Raw genomic sequence first — 11,425 nt, forward strand, 5'->3', positions numbered from 1 at the left:
TTGCATCCTATTGCAGATGTGGCCATTTGGACATAATTGTTGTCTCATAAAGAAGGAACAGGGAAACACTGACCTATACACTATGCAGATGTTGTTCCTTGCTTAGAACCAGTCTGAATCAAATGAAGTGGATGGTGGTCATCCAGGATAACCAAAGCTATATACCTCAATTTTAATATGAATAATTACTTGAACATGCAGAAATGTTATTACATTACAATTACAACGTTATTAGGCCTAGTTAGACTGAGGGTGGCCCACATAAATTAGACACAAAATGCTATCATAACTGAGATTGTAGCTTGATTTCCTCTCTTCAATTGCATGTTAAGCAGAATGATACATTTGTATTTTGCTATTGGCTAAATGACTGAAGACACTAGTCTGCCAATGAGTGAAGAAGGCACAAACAGGAAAGAGAGAATCTATGATCTGTTAAAGTGTGATAAGATAGGACAGGCTTGATTTGGAGGCAAACACTTTCATGTGCTGCTTGCCACATGTCACCCTCGCTGTGCTAGTCAGATGCCAACTGGTTAATCAATCCTCTTTGAAAAGTCAGATATGTGGCACCACCATATCTGGCACCTCCGAGCATTTTGATTCTGATTCAATTCAGTACAGTACAGACGATGAACGGCAGTGTTATAGGGAGGGTCTGTGCACTGTGCGCAGTGTCTCTACAGGGGCTATTTTTCTGCATTGTAGCCTACTCCCTGTCCCTCCCTCCCTGCCCAAGGCTGCCCATGAGATATGGCAGTGTCTGAAATGTCATAGTCATGAATCTCACTCCTCTTTTAAATCCCTCTGACAAATCAGTCCCAGTCTCCTCGGTTGCCATAGCTATCTCTGTGCCATGCACATGCAGAGCGGAGGAGGCAGTCTGTGAGTGGAGAGAAAGGTGCAGGAGGTGGGAGGGTCCACTGACAGGGCCACCGCTGCCACATTTGCATGTATTCAAATAAGGCATGAATAACATGCATGCGGCAAACAAAGACGGTCCAATGGGAAGGCCTCTTTCCCGCCAGCCCACAAGCCCACTGTATTCACAGCAGCATCCTAGGACGGAGACAGGGAAGCGGTGTGGGAACAGAGGGGCCCCTGAGTGGTGCAGGGGGGAGACACTTGTGGCCCCCAGAATATTACCATTTCATTTGTGCCCATTTCCCAGTAATTTCTGGACACAGATGGTTAATAGGTCTGAAGAATTACCATTTGTATTAAAGATGATAGTGAAGGTGTTTTTCAAGGTGCTATTTTTCTTGCATATTGAAATGTGTTTATTGGAAAGATGATATAGATCCAACCATACAGTAGGTGTCCATAGAATACATTGGGATACAATTCAAAGACACATCAATCTCCTGCTCAAATCTTTGAAACACATAGGCCTACATTGCAGATTGAGATTTTACTTACACAGTATGGACAATGCAGCTCTTTATACAGCAGCTCACATATACAGGTCTGTAGACCAGATACCCGCTTTCTCCATTGATTGTACAACACTACAATCAATAATCAAACACAATTTTACACTACCTTTTCAAGAGTTTTTCAAGTGTTAGCCCTTTCGTCGTGATTTACAGGCAAAGCTGTAGGCCTGGTGGCGCAAACTTTCACAATGCTGATTGAAATCACATGCTCTTGTGCATACATTCTGTGGGCACAACATCCAACAAAAATTCAGCAAGAGTTGTGCTGCCAATTAGCAGAAAGTGGACATTTTATCAACTTTTTAAAAGAACCTCACAAACAAGTGGACACACATGCTAAACTCAGATTTGAATGCCATGAATGGCTTTTTGGCAAAATATCTGGGAGGTTTTGCTCTGTATGCTCCAGTGGAGGAACACAGGAGACTGCTTTATAGAGGATGATCTGTCATTTCTATGCATGGCCTGGACCTGTGTGTGTGTGTGTGTGTGTGTGAGTGTGGTGGGCCATGCTTTATCAGTGCGATCAAGCACACCACACTGCGGATGGTTAGAGGCACGTACAAAGGTCCTTGTTGCAAAACTATTCCCCCAGCACTGGCTTAGCTAGACAAGCTCAGACTCAGACTTTATCTTTAAAACCCGACAACTTAGAACTGTAACATATGAGCAAATCACACATTCTAGACCAATTTATAGGGAACAATCAGGAGGCAGATATATAAAATAAATAAAAACAAAACACATTTATTTAAGGAATAAAGGTTTGTTTGTTTGAAACAGGCTACAGTGAAACACATTAGGCCTTTTTACACTGCATTGTTCTTAGCCCCAGGCTATTTTAGCTTCAGGCTAACAGTGGCCCTGGGCTAGCTTAGCCTGTGTTCACACAAGCATTTGTTAACCCTGGGCTAAGCTTTAGCCCTGGGCTAAGGATTCAGACTTGTATCCAAGCCCAGGGCTAACGGACAAACACAATACGCGACCAATGTTACATTCTATGTACAGTCCTGCAGGGGCATTAGATTTAAGCTTAAGCCCTACCCATACAAACAACGTACAGGCCCTGCTCGAACTGAAATCAGAAATACAGTAACTTCCTCCGTTAGTTAGGAAATTGGTTAGTGCTATCCGGGATACTTGGGACGTCCCTACCCTAAACCCTAACCGCTACCCTTACCCTAACCCGGTTAGAGCATTGGGCCAGTAACCGAAAGGTTGCTAGTTCGAATAACCTAGCCGACAAGGTATAAAAACTGTTAATGTGCCGTTGATCAAGGCACTTAACCCTAATTTGTGCCAGGGGCGTATGTGGTGTATGTGACAAATATAAATAAATATATTTTACCCTAACTGTAACCCTAACCTTAACCCTTACCTTAACCATTTGAAATTTCAACTTCAATGTGGTGACGTCAAAGTTGGACGTCCCAAGGATCCAGAATCTCTGTCTGCCCCCTGCTCCGGAGCAGGGCCAGCTAGCCCTGGGCTAAGGTTGGTTATAGCCCACTTTAAAATGTGCAAGTGTGAACACTTGCTTTTCCCAGGGCTAAAATCTCCCTTAGCCCAGGGCTAAGGAGGCTCTTAGCCCTGGGCTAAGGTGTGAATGCACCTGCTGCAATGACACCTTATTTTTCACAGGATGGCTCTAGCGCTACAGTGATGGTTGTCCTTCTGGAAGGTTCTCCCATCTCCACAGAGTGACCATTGGGTTCTTGGTCACCTCCCTGACCAAGGCCCTTTTCCCCCGATTGCTCAGTTTGGCCGGGCGGCCAGCACTAGGAAGAGTCTTGGTGGTTCCAAACTTCTTCCATTTAAGAATGATGGAGGCCACTGTCTTCTTGGGGAACTTCAATGCTGCAGAAATGTTTTGGTACCATTCCCCAGATCTGTGCCTCGCCACAATCCTGTCTCGGAGCGCTACGGACAATTCCTTTGACCTCATGGCTTGGTTTTTGCTCTGACATGCACTGTCAACTGTGGGACCTTATATAGACAGGTGTAATCCAATCAAGTTGTAGAATCATCTCAAGGATGATCAATAGAAAAAAAGATGCACCTGAGCTCAATTTCGAGTCTCTTAGCAAAGGGTCTGAATTCTTATGTAAATAAGGTATTTCTGTTTTTTATTTTTAAGAAATTGGCAGAAATGTCTAAAAACCTGTTTTCGCTTTGTCATTATGGGGTATTGTGTGTATCCATTTTAAAATAAGGCTGTAATGTAACAAAGTGTGGAAAAAGGGAAGGGGTCTGAATACTTTCTGAATGCACTGTACCTATGGTAAAATATGGTGGCGCATCTTTGATGTTATGGGGCTATTTTGCTTCCACTGGTCCTGTGGCACTTGTTAAGGTCAACGGCATCATGAACTTTACCAAGTACCAGGACATTTTAGCCAAAAACCTGTTTGCCTCTGCCAGGATGCTGACACTTGGCCACAAATGGATCTTCCAGCAAGACAATAAAACCAAGTACACATAGAAATACACAAAGAAATTGTTAATTGACCACAAAATCAACATTTTGCAATGGCCATCTCAGTCTCCGGACTTGAACTCCATTGAAAACCTGTGGCTTGAGTTGAAGAGGGCAGTCCATAAGCGCAGACGAAGGATATCAAGGATCTGTAGAGATTCTGTATGGAGGAATGGTCTCAGTGTCGTTATCCTCGCAAGGGTAGGGTACTTGCCAGACGACTCAAACTGAATTCTTCCACTGCTCTAATTCGCTACATACTCCAGTCTAAGACTGCCATTGTTGAAGTTGTTTGTGGGGACTTCAAAAGGAGGGGTGTTGTACAAAACAAAGTCATCAGTGATTGGCTCATCTCTAACCAATCAGTGCAAACGGAAAACAGGGGTGCTAATAATTTTGATTACATGTTAAACAAAATCTATTTCTCTGAGAAATTGTATTATTATATGTATTATTTTAGCATACAATATAGCATACAATATAGCTCAGTATTTGTCTCTCTCTCTCTCTCTCTCTCTCTCTCTCTCTCTCTCTCTCTCTCGTTAATGTCACCGCTCCCAGCTCTTACTCACACCTACCCATGAGCCCCCTCTCTTTCCATTTACTGTAACCAGCCCTCTCACCCACTGAACACCGACCTACACCGGATGTCCATGGACGTTGAAAAGTAGTTTAAATTTGGTCAATCCAAATCTGAACCAATCATAGATGTCTGTTTCAAAAGCTTGGACAGCACAGAGCAGTACAGTATAGGAGTATAGGTCAATACAAAACAGTACAGTACTGTGCAGTAGAGTTTAGTACAGTAAAGTACAGTAGAGCACACTAGAGTATCTTATACTTTACTGTACTCTACTGAACTATACTCTACTCAACTATATTCTACTCTACCGAACTGAACTATACTCTACTCGACTGAACTGAACTATACTCTACTCGACTGAACTATACTGAACTATATTCTACTCTACTGAACTATACTCTACTCAACTATATTCTACTCTACCGAACTGAACTATACTCTACTCGACTGAACTGAACTATACTCTACTCGACTGAAATATACTGAACTATATTCTACTCTATTGAACTGAACTATACTCTACTGAATTGAACTATACTATACTCTACTCGACTGAACTATACTCTACTCTACTGAACTCTTCTCTACTCTACTGTGATGTACTGTGCTGTACTGTGATGTCCAAACTTGTGAAACATAGACATCTAGGATTGGTACAGACATGATGCGGTCCGGACCAACCAAATGTGGTCTTGTTTGTACAGATCAGGGATCCATGATCATGTTACCATCACTATGTTTACGGGTGTTAATCCACTTCACTTACTTTAGTTCAATAACAAACAAAAAAATCAAAATCAAAATCAAACTCAAGGTGACATACTGTATCATAGTTGACACCCCATTCTTTCTGCAGACATCTTTGAATCTTAATTCGGAGTAGATATTTAAGAAATATTTAAGATATTGGAAAACATTGTCACATAAAAGACTGAGGGCGATTTTACTATCATTCTGTTACCAAACTTTAAATCTGCATTGTTCTTCAAGTAAATGTGTTTTTGTAAAGTTTTCAGTGGAAATTGTTAGTAGTCCTTGTGCATAGAGGTTAATGGTTTGTTTAACTTTGCAATTAATAGTTTTTGTTTGGCATATTTTTAAAGTGAAAAATCGGAGTCTCAGCGTCATTCTGTTACCATGGAATTGCCCATAATATTTATCTTCAGACGTAAGACCCACCGTGTTCAAAGCATGCAACAGGGAGATTATCATTAGGGAGATCCTATAAGCGAGGCATTCAGGGTATTAAGGAGACATGGGGTGGAACTAAGACAGGGATAAAACTGCACAGACAAAGAACATGTGATAATTAGCCAAGGACAGACAGATAGAAAGACAAATAGAAAGACACATTGGCAGAAAGACAGACCGACAGAATTCAAGAATCAGACAGTGTTATTATGCAACATGATTTACCACCCATCATCCAAATGTAACATCTAATCAAACTACAGGTTCTAGGCCCATTGATAGGCAAACAGTCGGGAGGCAGATATAAAAAAAAATATTAAAATGTATTAAAATATATAATCGTTTTCGGTTTCCTTGTAAATAATCTGTAAACTGTACAAAACATGGGCAAGCTGGAGAATACAGGGTGTTATCTAGCTACACATTGTAATGGTGATATGTGAATGCTTCCATAAAGCCGTTACACCTTACTGTAAAGTGTAGCAAGGAATTTTTCAACAAACCTACAACTGGACACAGACATTTATCAAATACACTTTTTTCCCGAATGAAGAATGAGGAAAATATAGGCAAGAACAGGTTAGTTGAAAATTTCCTTGCAACACTTTACAGTAGCTAAGGAACAGATAGAACAATGAGACAGATATTTCACCAGATGTATAAATGTGAATGATCCGGGTGGCGTTTCCACTCACTACAAAATATGGTAATGAGAGGAAGCCCAGTGGCCGGCATTGGGAGAAGATGGAACGAGATGGATTTTGGCCGACATTCTGCTAATTTATTAATCAATGAAACATTTGATCTCAATACAGTTTCCTGCTCCCAAAACTAGAATATGTTACAAACAGAGTGGACTAAGTTTAGTAGACTTTACGCTTTACTAAAAATTGCATTGTTTAGAAGGACTGCAAAGGTGAATTGAGTTATTGCACAGTGCACTTCACAGACTAGGCGTGCCCCAACGGAAATATGCAAATATATGCTTGAACACGCCAATAGGATTGCGCTAGCTTGTGCTTGGCTCCACCTCCTTGCTGGTTCTGCCCACTATGGCGCAGGCTCATTTGTTCCCAATTGAAACGACAGGCTGTGGTCTATCTTGGTTTAGTTATAAAAATCTTTGGCTAAGGTGTAACAGCATTCACATATCACCGTTACAATGTGTAGCTAGGTGTTCTAAGTTCTACAACTTCTGGATAGTTTTATCACTTCCAGTACAACAGTGCTTTCACATAGACTTTACTTACAAAGTCCACAAAACTATGATTAAAAACAGTGACAAAACTTCTGAAGAAAGAGGGGCAATTCCATGCCAGCAGGAGTGGAAAATATTTTTGGTTTCTACGATTATTTTGGCAATTTTCACAGAAACTTCCTTGGGAGGAAGGATGTTTGACATGCTTTTTACATTTGTATCACAAACATTTATTTTTTATCATGATGAAAGTGGCCATTTTAGGCCCTTTTTAGACCTATCCATACCTCCAGTAAGACCATATCAAATCTAATCTATTTTTATTTGTAAAATGCGCCGAATACAACAGGTGAAATGCTTACTTACAAGCCCTTAACCAACAATGCAGTTTTAAGAAAAATAAGTGTTAAGTAAAAAAAATAAAAAAAAATAAAAAAACAATTAAAGAGCAGCAGTAAAATAACAGTAGCGAGGCTATATACAGGGGGTACCGGTACAGAGTCAATGTGCGGGGGAACAGGTTAGTCGAGGTAATTGAGGTAATATGTACATGTAGGTAGAGGTAAAGTAACTATGCATAGAAAATAAACAGAGAGTAGCAGCAGCTTAAAAGAGGGGGGGGACAATGCAAATAGTCCGGGTAGCCATTTCATTAGCTGTTCAGGAGTCTTATGGCTTGGGGGTAGAAGCTGTTAAGAAGCTTTTTGGACCTACACTTGGCGCTCCGGTACCACTTGCCGTGCGGTAGCGGAGAGAACAGTCTATGACTAGGGTGGCTGGAGTCTTTGGCAATTTTTAGGGCCTTCCTCTGACACCGCCTGGTATAGAGGTCCTGGATGGCAGGAAGTTTGGCCCCAGTGATGTACTGGGCCGTACGCACTACCCTCTGTAGTGCCTTGCGGTCGGAGGCCGAGCAATTGCCATACCAGGCAGTGATGCAACCAGTCAGGATGCTCTCGATGGTGCAGCTGTAGAACTTTTTGAGGATCTGAGGACCCATGCCAAATCTTTTCAGTCTCCTGAGGGGGAATAGGCTTTGTCGTGCCCTCTTCATGACTGTCTTGGTGTGTTTGGACCATGATAGGTTGTTGGTGATGTGGACACCAAGGAACTTGAAGCTCTCAACTTGCTCCACTACAGCCCCGTCGATGAGAATGGGGGCGTGCTCGGTCCTCTTTTTCCTGTAGTCCACAACCATCTCCTTTGTCTTGATCACGTTGAGGGAGAGGTTGTTATCCTGGCACCACACGGCCAGGTCTCTGACCTCCCTATAGGCTGTCTCATCGTTGTCGGTGATCAGGCCTACCACTGTTGTGTTGTACGCAAACTTAATGATGGTGTTGGAGTCGTACCTGGCCATGCAGTCATGGGTGAACAGGGAGTACAGGAGGGGACTGAGCATGCACCCCTGAGGGGCCCCCGTGTTGAGGATCAGCGTGGCAGATGTGTTGTTACCTAACTTTACCACCTGGGGACGGCCTGTCAGGAAGTCCAGGATCCAGTTGCAGAGGGAGGTGTTTAGTCCCAGGGTCCTTGGCTTAGTGATGAGCTTTGAGGGCACTACGGTGTTGAACGCTGAGCTGTAGTCAATGAATAGCATTCTCACGTAGGTGTTCCTTTTGTCCAGGTGGGAAAGGGCAGTGTGGAGAGCAATAGAGATTGCATCATCTGTGGATATGTTGGGGTGGTGTGCAAATTGGAGTGGGTCTAGGGTTTCTGGGATAATGGTGTTGATGTGAGCCATGACCAGCCTTTCAAAGCACTTCATGGCTACAGACGTGAGTGCTACGAGTCAGTAGTCATTTAGGCAGGTTACCTTAGTGTTCTTGGGCACAGGGACTATGGTGGCCTGTTTGAAACATGTTGGTATTACAGACTCAGTCAGGAAAAGGTTGAAAATGTCAGTGAAGACACTTGCCAGTTGGTCAGCGCATGCTCGGAGTACACGTCCTGGTAATCCGTCAGGCCCTGCGGCCTTGTGAATGTTGACCTGTTTAAAGGTCTTACTCACATCGGCTACGGAGAGCGTGATCACATAGTCGTCCAGAACAGCTGATGCTTTTATGCATGCTTCAGTGTTGCTTGCCTCGAAGCGAGCATATAATTAATTTAGCTTGTCTGGTAGGCTCGTGTCACTGGGCAGCTTGCGGCTGTGCTTCCCTTTGTAGTCTGTAATAGTTTGCAAGCCCAGCCACATCCGACGAGCGTCGGAGCCGGTGTATTACGATTCAATCTTTGTCCTGTATTGATGCTTTGCCTGTTGATGGTTCGTCGGAGGGCATAGCGGTATTTCTTATAAGTGTCCGGGTTAGAGTCCCGCTCCTTGAAGGAGGCAGCTCTACCCTTTAGGATGTTGCCTGTAATCCATGGCTTCTAGTTGGGGTATGTACGTACGGTCAATGTGGGGACAACGTCATCGATGCACTTATTGATGAAGCCAGTGACTGATGTGGTGTACTCCTCAATGCCATCGGAAGATATATTCCAGTCTGTGCTAGCAAAACAGTCCTGTAACTTAGCATCTGTGTCATCTGACCACTTCTTTATTGACCGAGTCACTGGTGCTTCCTGCTTTAGTTTTTGCTTATAAGCAGGAATCAGGAGGATAGAGTTATGGTCAGATTTGAAAAATGGAGGGCGAGGGGGAGCTTTGTACGCGTCTCTGTGTGTGGAGTAAAGGTGGTCTAGTGTTTTTTTCCCTCTGGTTGCACATTTAACATGCTGGTAGAAATTAAGCAAAACGGATTTAAGTTTCCCTGCATAAAAGTCCCCGGCCAATAGGAGCGCCGCCTCTGGATGAGCATCTTCCTGTTTGCTTATGGCCTTATACAGCTCATTGAGTGCGGTCTTAGTGACAGCATAGGTTTGTGGTGGTAAGTAGACAGCTACGAAAAATATAGATGAAAACTCTCTTGGTAAATAGTGTGGTCTACAGCTTATCATGGGATACTCTACATCAGGCGAGCAAAACCTTAATATTAGATTTTGTGCACCAGCTGTTGTTTACAAATATACACAGACCGCCACCCCTTGTCTTACCGGAGGCAGCTGTTCTATCTTTCCGATGCGGCGTATATCCCACCAGCTGTATGTTATCCATGTCCTCGTTCAGCCACGACTCGGTGAAACATAAGATATTACAGTTTTTAATGTCCCGTTGGTAGGATATCCTTGATCGTAGTTTGTCTATTTTGTTATCCAATGATTGTACATTGGCTAATACGACTGATGGTAGAGGCAGATTACCCACTCGCCGTCAGATCCTTACAAGGCACACTGACCTACGTCCACGATATCTCTGTCTCTTTCTCATGCAAATGACGGGGATTTGGGCCTTGTCAGGTGTCTGAAGAAAATCCTTAGCGTCCGACTCGTTAAAGAAAAAATCTTCGTCCAGTACGAGGTGAGTAATCGCTGTCATGACATCCAGAAGCTCTTTTCGGTCATAAGAGATGGTTTCAGAAACATTATGTACAAAATAAGTTACAAATAACGCGAAAATACACACACACAATAGCACAATTGGTTAGGTGCCCGTAAAACGGCAGCCATCTCCTCCGGCGCCATTCTTTTCTCTGTGAACCGTACATGTTACAGACAACATATTGGTGTCATTATACTCCTTATAGTGTGCTCTCAAATATGGACTATGTCTGGATTCTGAAATACAAATGTTCACATTAATTTATTCAACATAAAAAATATTAATATGAATATCTCAAAACTACCCTTTTTGATATTTTTTTTTTTTACAGATTTTTTTGAACATTATACTCTTCAAACACATTACATTTCCAGAGTGGGCTCTCTGGTACTTTTAATGATATGACCCATTCTTTACATAGAAATTGACATTATAGGCAATTAATCACAGCCCTCCTTTAGGATTGCACATTCAGCAAATCACGAGCAGAGGGAGTTCCCATTTACCAGTCACTGTTGGCGGTGCTCTTAAAATGTATCATAACTTTAGAATTAGCAGAAAGCCAACTCTGGAAATGTGATGTACTTGTAGAGTATATTGTTCCAAGCAATATGTCTTAAAATGAACAAAATCAAAAAGGGTAGTTCTGAGATATTCATATTGTATTTTAATGTTGAATAAATTCATGTGAAAATGTGTATTTCAGAATATAGACAAAGTCCATATGTTGGAGCACACTATGACACCAAGATGTTGTGACAAATAAAATAAGATTTTTAGATTCTCCCACAATAATAAGCCCAGTGTGATTGGTTTGAACAGCTGTTCAAGTATGCTACATGTACTTAGCTTTATGATACAGTATCTCTAAAACAACGCTTTTTATCAGAGGTGTAAAGTACTTAAGTAAAAATACTTTAAAGTACTAGTTAAGTAGTCTTTTAGGGTTGCTTTGCTGGTGACACTGTCTGTGATGTATTTAGAATTCAAGGCACACTTAACCAGCATGGCTACCACAGCGATACGCCATCCCATCTGGTTTGCGCTTAGTGGGACTGTCATTTGTTTTTCAACAGGACAATGACCCAAAACACACCTCCGAAACATGACCCGCCAA

The sequence above is a fragment of the Coregonus clupeaformis genome, chromosome 20 (genome assembly GCF_020615455.1).
Source record: "Coregonus clupeaformis isolate EN_2021a chromosome 20, ASM2061545v1, whole genome shotgun sequence".
Taxonomy (NCBI): domain Eukaryota; kingdom Metazoa; phylum Chordata; class Actinopteri; order Salmoniformes; family Salmonidae; genus Coregonus; species Coregonus clupeaformis.